Here is a 6,745-nt window from a genome sequence, read left to right on the forward strand (position 1 = left end):
CGGCCACTAACACGCCCCCACCATGGAGGCACCGCCGCCGCGCCGGGTCACCCCCAAAACGGCATCAACGAGCGAGCGCTCGAGGCCGCCTCCAGAGAGCGCGGCGCCGGCGGAGGGGCGAGGGGCGAGCGCCAAGGGCCGGGGTCGGGCTCGGGGCCCCCGGCCCGAGCGGAGAAGGCGGGGACGCGGCGGAGCACAGCAGCCGGTTGCCAGGTGCGCGTCTCCACGCAGAGGCCCAGGTGGGAGGAGAAGAAGGGGCGGGGAGGGGAGGAAGACGCGTGACCCGCTTTAGCGCTCCACCCGGCGCTCGCCACCNCGCAGGCCCCGCCCCGGCCCGCCCCTCTGCGCTGCACTGCGGTTCCCACAGACCCGCCTCCCTCGCGGAGCGGTGACGTCACGAGCCCCCCCTCCACGGCTCCACCCTGGTTTCTGCACGCACACAGGTGGAGGCCTGAGAAAAGGTGGGAGCCGCGCGGGCTGGAGAAAAGGGGAGGAGCGGGGAGGTGGAGGAGGGGCGAGCACAGTGATTAGCCCGCGGTGAGGAGTTGAGAACTTGGAGACCTGGTCCTCGAGCCACCGGGAGGGCTGGAAGAACTACTCGAAGACGCCTGGTAAATATTGACAGCACTGTGCACTACCCTCCTTCAAATGACCGCGGCCGCATCAGCTCCGTACACCGCGGCGTATCGGAGATTCAGAGGCGTCCCGAAGCACAAACTTGTCTGGCAGGATGGACTCGTTGACTTCGCGGCATTCTAGTCCGATGTCATCACCTTGAAAATAGATACAGAGAGATGCATTTACGCCGCTGGGTGTCCCAGGACGGAGTGGCCCTTTCAGTCACAAACCCAAGCTCTTGTCTCCGAGGAACTCGAGTATTGGATTTCACAAAATTCGCTGCCTAGGGTCTGAAGAGAGAACCCAGACCCTCAAATGCCGCGGAGCTCATTTACCAACCACCTAATCTGTAAGCAGTCGTGGGCCTTGGGCTGCTAAAGTTGGAACAGGAAGGGCACAAGATCCGCGTTAATTCCGTTCCAAATCCTGTTAGAAGGTGATTAGTTTTCTTGACATGCATCCACCACCTGGTCGTTACTGACAGGCTGACAAATGGGAGGGAGCGGGAGGAAGTGGGAGAGACAGGACCTCACACAAATGGAACAACGTTTAACAAGACATCCTTAATAGAAATAAATCAGCAACGTAAATGTCTCAAGGTCATTACTGACGTGTTGAAAATAAGTAGCTGTTGTTCTGAAAATTTAATAAGAAGCAAAACCAAAAAGTCAAAGTAGGATGCATTAAAAACCAGAGCGCAAAGACATCATTTTATTTCACCAAACAAGTCTTTAAAGCTCTGAGTTCAGATTGGGTCATCATATTTTGAAAAGGTTGCGGAGAAATCAGACTTATGAGAGGGGTAACAAAAATAATAAAATATATGAAAAAAGCCCTTTGAGCGATCGTCGTGGTGTGGTTTTCTTTAAGGAACAGAACACTATAGGGTGACTAGGTTAATCCATTGTCTTCCATTTCTTTGGAGGACCAGAAATGAAGGACTGCCTGCTTGTCAAGAACATAAGGTTGAAGAGGCTGCTGAAGACAGGAGTGAAGTTTCCAGCTTTGGCTGCTTCACCCTACACACCAAAAAGGTGCATTAGAAATGCTTCATTGGTTCGTTGTAGCCTTCGTGGAAGTCAAGAAGCCTGAGTTGTGCTCTCACTGATGTCACTCATTGGCTTGAGTTAGTCATGAAGGCTCAATGACCCCAGCTATAAAATGGATACTAAGGAAGATGGCCTCTGTGATCCCTTCCAGCTCACACATGATTCTGCAACTAAAGCCTAACTTTTCCAAAATCAAGTCCTTTCTTTTCCCCCTTCTTTTCAATAAAGGGAGACCTAGTTTAGCAAGGTACCTGAAAGGTTTCCTCCATCCCCTTTCTCTAGTCAACCCACTAATAGGTCCTTTGACCTCCTCCTCCTTTTGCTTCAGGAGGAAAAAAGAATGAGAGAGATGTCATTCTTTTTGCTTCAGGAGGAAACAACAGAGGAAAAAAGTACACGACAGGAGAAATAGTATTCCCTCACTTAGGTAAAGTGGGAACAAAGCACAGACGGCAAAAATAGACTGGTTTGCTACTTTACCTCCCCCTTCCTGAGGCTCTGCCTACTTCCTGGATTTCAGCCAAGAGAGTTATTTCCTTCTTTTCTTCGTTGTAGTTATTGCCACTCATCGAGTGGTCACACTGAGTCCAGACAGCAAGAACCAGTTTATTCATCTTCACAGACCAAGCCATCACCACAGTGCTGGCCTGCAACCCCATATAGTTAATACATTTGTTGAAGAAGTGAATGAAGAAATGAATGAGTGGCAGAGGTATAGCATAACCAGGGAAAGGTATGTGGTATTTGGGGTCTTGTAAAAAGGTCTATTTTAGAACTAGGTAGGTACTTATTTGTCATTTTTCACTTTATATGAAAAAAGATTGATTTTAATATCTATTAAAGGGGGTTCTAGTAATGACTTGCCCATTTTTTATAAGACATATTATGATACAGTCAACCACGGCCTTACTGAGCTCTATGTTCTCAAACTTTCTTGGTGTCTTTTTTTTTTTTAACACAATGTTACATTAGTTTCAGGTGTGCTTTTTCATTTTTATCTTTCATTTTTCTTCATTCAAGGAGCTTACATTCTTGAAGTTTATTACATTTATATTCGGTGACACAAAGTCTGGCAGATAATGGTTTCTATGTCTTCACCTGTTATTATGAGAGTTTAATCTGCTAAAGGGCATCATGTAGACCTCAAGCACATGCAGGGACTGATCACACAGGAGACATTTTGCCAATACTTCTTGGTTGGCTTATAGATTTTCTATGATAGAGATATTGGAATGATTTATAACCCTTAGCAGGGGATTTGCTAGAGGAGAAAGAGAGTACTAACATTATCATTTATATGGTTTTGATTTTTAGTTTTATGTTACTCAAAGATGGACAGACCTTGCCCAAAGTGGTAAGTGGATGAGATGGAGAGACCTGTTATCACTGTCTTCCCCGAGAATCCTCAGAATGTTCCCAGACTGATAAACATTCCTCTTGTGTGGGAATTTGAGCTGCTTCCCACATTAGAGCCTCAAAGGCGCCTGACTGGAATGTCCCCAGCTTGCCAGGGGACCAAGAAATCTTCCTCAGCCACACTCGTGTTATAGCTTTCCTCGCTTGACCTGTCTTTCTCTGTTGCCCTCTGCCAGTCTATAAGTTGGAGGTAGGAATTTCCAACATAGGCCTATCAGAGAAACATTTGTGGGAAATTCCTGAAGGATAATTTGTTTACAATCTTATTTTTAAGGAAATGACACAGGAAAACAATGGTGTACCATCAGGTATGATAGTGACTGAGTATCAGAGGTGCAAGCGAAGTAGTGCAGTTAGATGCACAGGTTTTACAAAAGGGCAGCCATGACTTTCCGTCATATCCCTGCCACCTTCTAGCTGTACCCACTTTACGTCTCAGAATACCACATACAGCTGAAGCCATATGCTAACTGACATGACCATTATTCAAAGTTTAAGCAATAGCTCTTCATGTAATACTTCACAAAGCACCTTCACATACATTATTTATTTTACTCAACAACCCATAATTTCGACAGGACAAATATTATTATTCCCATTTTTCAATTTAAAAATAAATCCAAGGTTCAGTATGTAAACTGAACTTTACGAAGGGTTTGGGACTGAAACCTAGTTTTTATTGTACCTCAAATTCTGCCAGTCCACTGTGTGCTGCAAATAGGGAGTAGTAGAAACAAATAACTTCTAAGAGGGGGCAACTTCAACAACTAAGCACAGGAATTCTGGAATTAACCTGAGTTCAGATTCCAACTGTGCCACCTACAGGCCTGTGCCAGAAGTCAGGTAACTTAAGCCTCCTGTACCTCACTGTCCTCATGCATAAAATGAGAGCACAGGTAATCATATTTTCCTCCTGGAATTCTTATGAAGATGAAATTGGTTAACGTGTGTAAAATACTTACAACTATATCTGATCATACTGAAGGACTACACAAATATTATCTGTGATTATGATTTATATTCTTAAAAGCTACATTTCTCAAGAACAATGTTCAACTTCTAAATTCACTGAAGCTGCAACACCCCGAAATACCTTGAAACAAAAGGGACATGCTGACATTACTTTGGCCAGGTGGGTAGAAATTATAAAATGGGGTAGGGCAACTTCACAGATAAGTACAAAGAAATCATCAGCTTGTCAAATTATTAAGTCTTTGCTTTATCCTTCAGTGGTAGTAGATTAACAAAAATGGCAGACCCTATTGTTAACTGGAATCCATTACTACCATGTAGCTTGTATATGAAATGGGGACTGCAGAGTTCCTTCTCTCTCTAGCTTCTGCACGGAGTCAGAGCAGAGTAACTCTCAGCAAATTATATTTTAGTACTTTAATTCTTTTGTAAAATAGGTAGTATACTCCCTCTCTAGCCTTATAAATTACGTTCTAAAAGAACAGGTATACGTGTGCTTTCAATACAGCATGGTTCAATGATTTTGTTACTGTTGAATCTGGCTGGATTTATATCTTTCTGGAGGTGGTCATTCAGAGAAGTGGAAGAGATTGGTTAACTGCCCTTGGAGAGGCTGAATCATGCATAAGATCTCTTTGTAAAAAAAATCCTTACTGAGCAGAGAAACAAAAGCTATAGTTCATGTCTGTTGGAAAATATAACAATAACCACATTTTGTCTAAGACTCCCTTTTTAAAAAAATGTTTAATGTTCATTTGTTTTGAAAGACAGAGAGAGCATGCCAGCAAATTGGGGAGGGGTAGAGAGAAGGACAGAGAGAATCCCAAGCAGTCTGCACCATCAATGCAGAGCCCAATGTGAGTCTCCATCCCATGAATTGTAAGATCATGACCTGAGCCAAAACCCAAGAGTTGAACACTGAACTAACTGGGCCACCCAGACACAGCTAAGACTCCCTTTTTATTTACCTTTCAAGCTCTCTGAAATCATAGTGTGTTTTACAGTTGCTATGAGAAAACACTGTGTCATATTTAATTGGCCATTTTATTTTTTCTTAGCAGTACATGAAATAATGGTGCATTTTTAAAATGATGGTTTCATTGAGTCAATGAAGTTGAAGTTTAATGATGGTTTAATTGAGGCAGTGAAGTTAAAGATTGACTATTGTTGGTTAAGAAGATCACATATCTTGGATTTTTGCAGATGGTCCCAATTATATGCATTTATTTTCTTTCCAGGAAAGGATATTTATTCAGCATATAACTACATATTATTAAGGTTTTAAAAATTTGAAAAACTTTTCCACTATTATATATTCTCATAGCAAAAAATAAATAAATCAAACAAAAACCAAAAATGCCTTTTGGTAGACTGGCTTTTGGAAGGCCTAATTTTTTTAATGTTTATTTATTTTTGAGGAAAGAGACAGAGTGGGAGCCGAGGAGGGGCAAAGAGAGAGGGAAACAGAATCTGAAGCCGACTCAGACTCTGAGACGTCAGTACAGAGTCTGAGGCAGGGCTCAAACTCACAAGCTGTGAGATCATGATCTGATATGAAANGCTGGCTTAGTGGTGACAAATTCTTTCAATTTCTGTTTATTTGGTGAAATCGGATTCTTAACCTACTGAGCCACTCAGGTGCCCTGAGGCCTAATTTTTGATTTGGAAAATATCGTCAGCAAGTGTGTTTAACAAATTATTTCATTAGTGAATCTATTATATTCCTCCATATGACAAAAGACTTTCAGTGTTAGATGTATCTCAGGTCACACCTATTGTCTGTTGCTCCTCTTATAGTTAGATTTACTTAAAAGTATTTTTATCATATTTTAAGAGATTTGATATGCTCCCAAATTAATACTAATATCCCAAATTATTGCAGAGATTAAATTAACCTCCTCCGTCCCCTTAACAATAATAGATGCCTTGATCATGGAGCATTTGATGCATTTTCCTGTGTTTAAAACATCTGGGAGTGAGAAGAGACGGTACCTTCCAGGCAGCTGGAAAGAGCCTAGAACAGGAAATGGATGAGAGTATCTGGGTGGGCCAGGAATGGTCATTAACCTAAGATACTTAAGAGGGACCAAATACTGCAGTCTATGTTTTTGTCAACAAACCTGGCTTTAGCAACATATCATTCAGACTGTAAATAGTGTACCGTCTGTTCAGGAAACAAATGCCAAAATGACTTAAACTGGATTTTGCCAAGTTCTTTCCAGCACTTTTGAGGAAGAGATTAGTAGTACAGTAAAAAATATGTCTTACAAGGACACTGAACTTTTCGTTCGACAAAACTTTGAATTGCCTTACTTGCAAAACCAAATTTAGACAGCCTTGTCACTTGGCAATATTGTCAAAAGAATGCATGAATGGTATCAATTTGCATATATACGAATTAAAGAAATTACTCAGAACTATGGAATCATTGACACATATTAAAATGTTTCAAAACATCAAGACAATAAATGATTGTTAACATAGCGGTGTTAGGAAAATTTGACAAAGTTTTGGAAAGAAGCAAAGGAGATTTTTTTTTAAATATTTATTTTAGAAAGAGACAGAGTGCGAGTGGGGGAGGTGCAGAGAGAGACAGAGCAGGGAATCCAAAGCAGGGAACAGGCTCTGAGCTGTCAGCACGGAGCCCAATACAGGGCTTGAACTCACAATCCGTGAGAACATGTCTTGAG

Source organism: Crocuta crocuta, unplaced genomic scaffold, assembly GCF_008692635.1.
Source record: "Crocuta crocuta isolate KB4526 unplaced genomic scaffold, BGI_CrCroc_1.0 scaffold134, whole genome shotgun sequence".
NCBI lineage: Eukaryota > Metazoa > Chordata > Mammalia > Carnivora > Hyaenidae > Crocuta > Crocuta crocuta.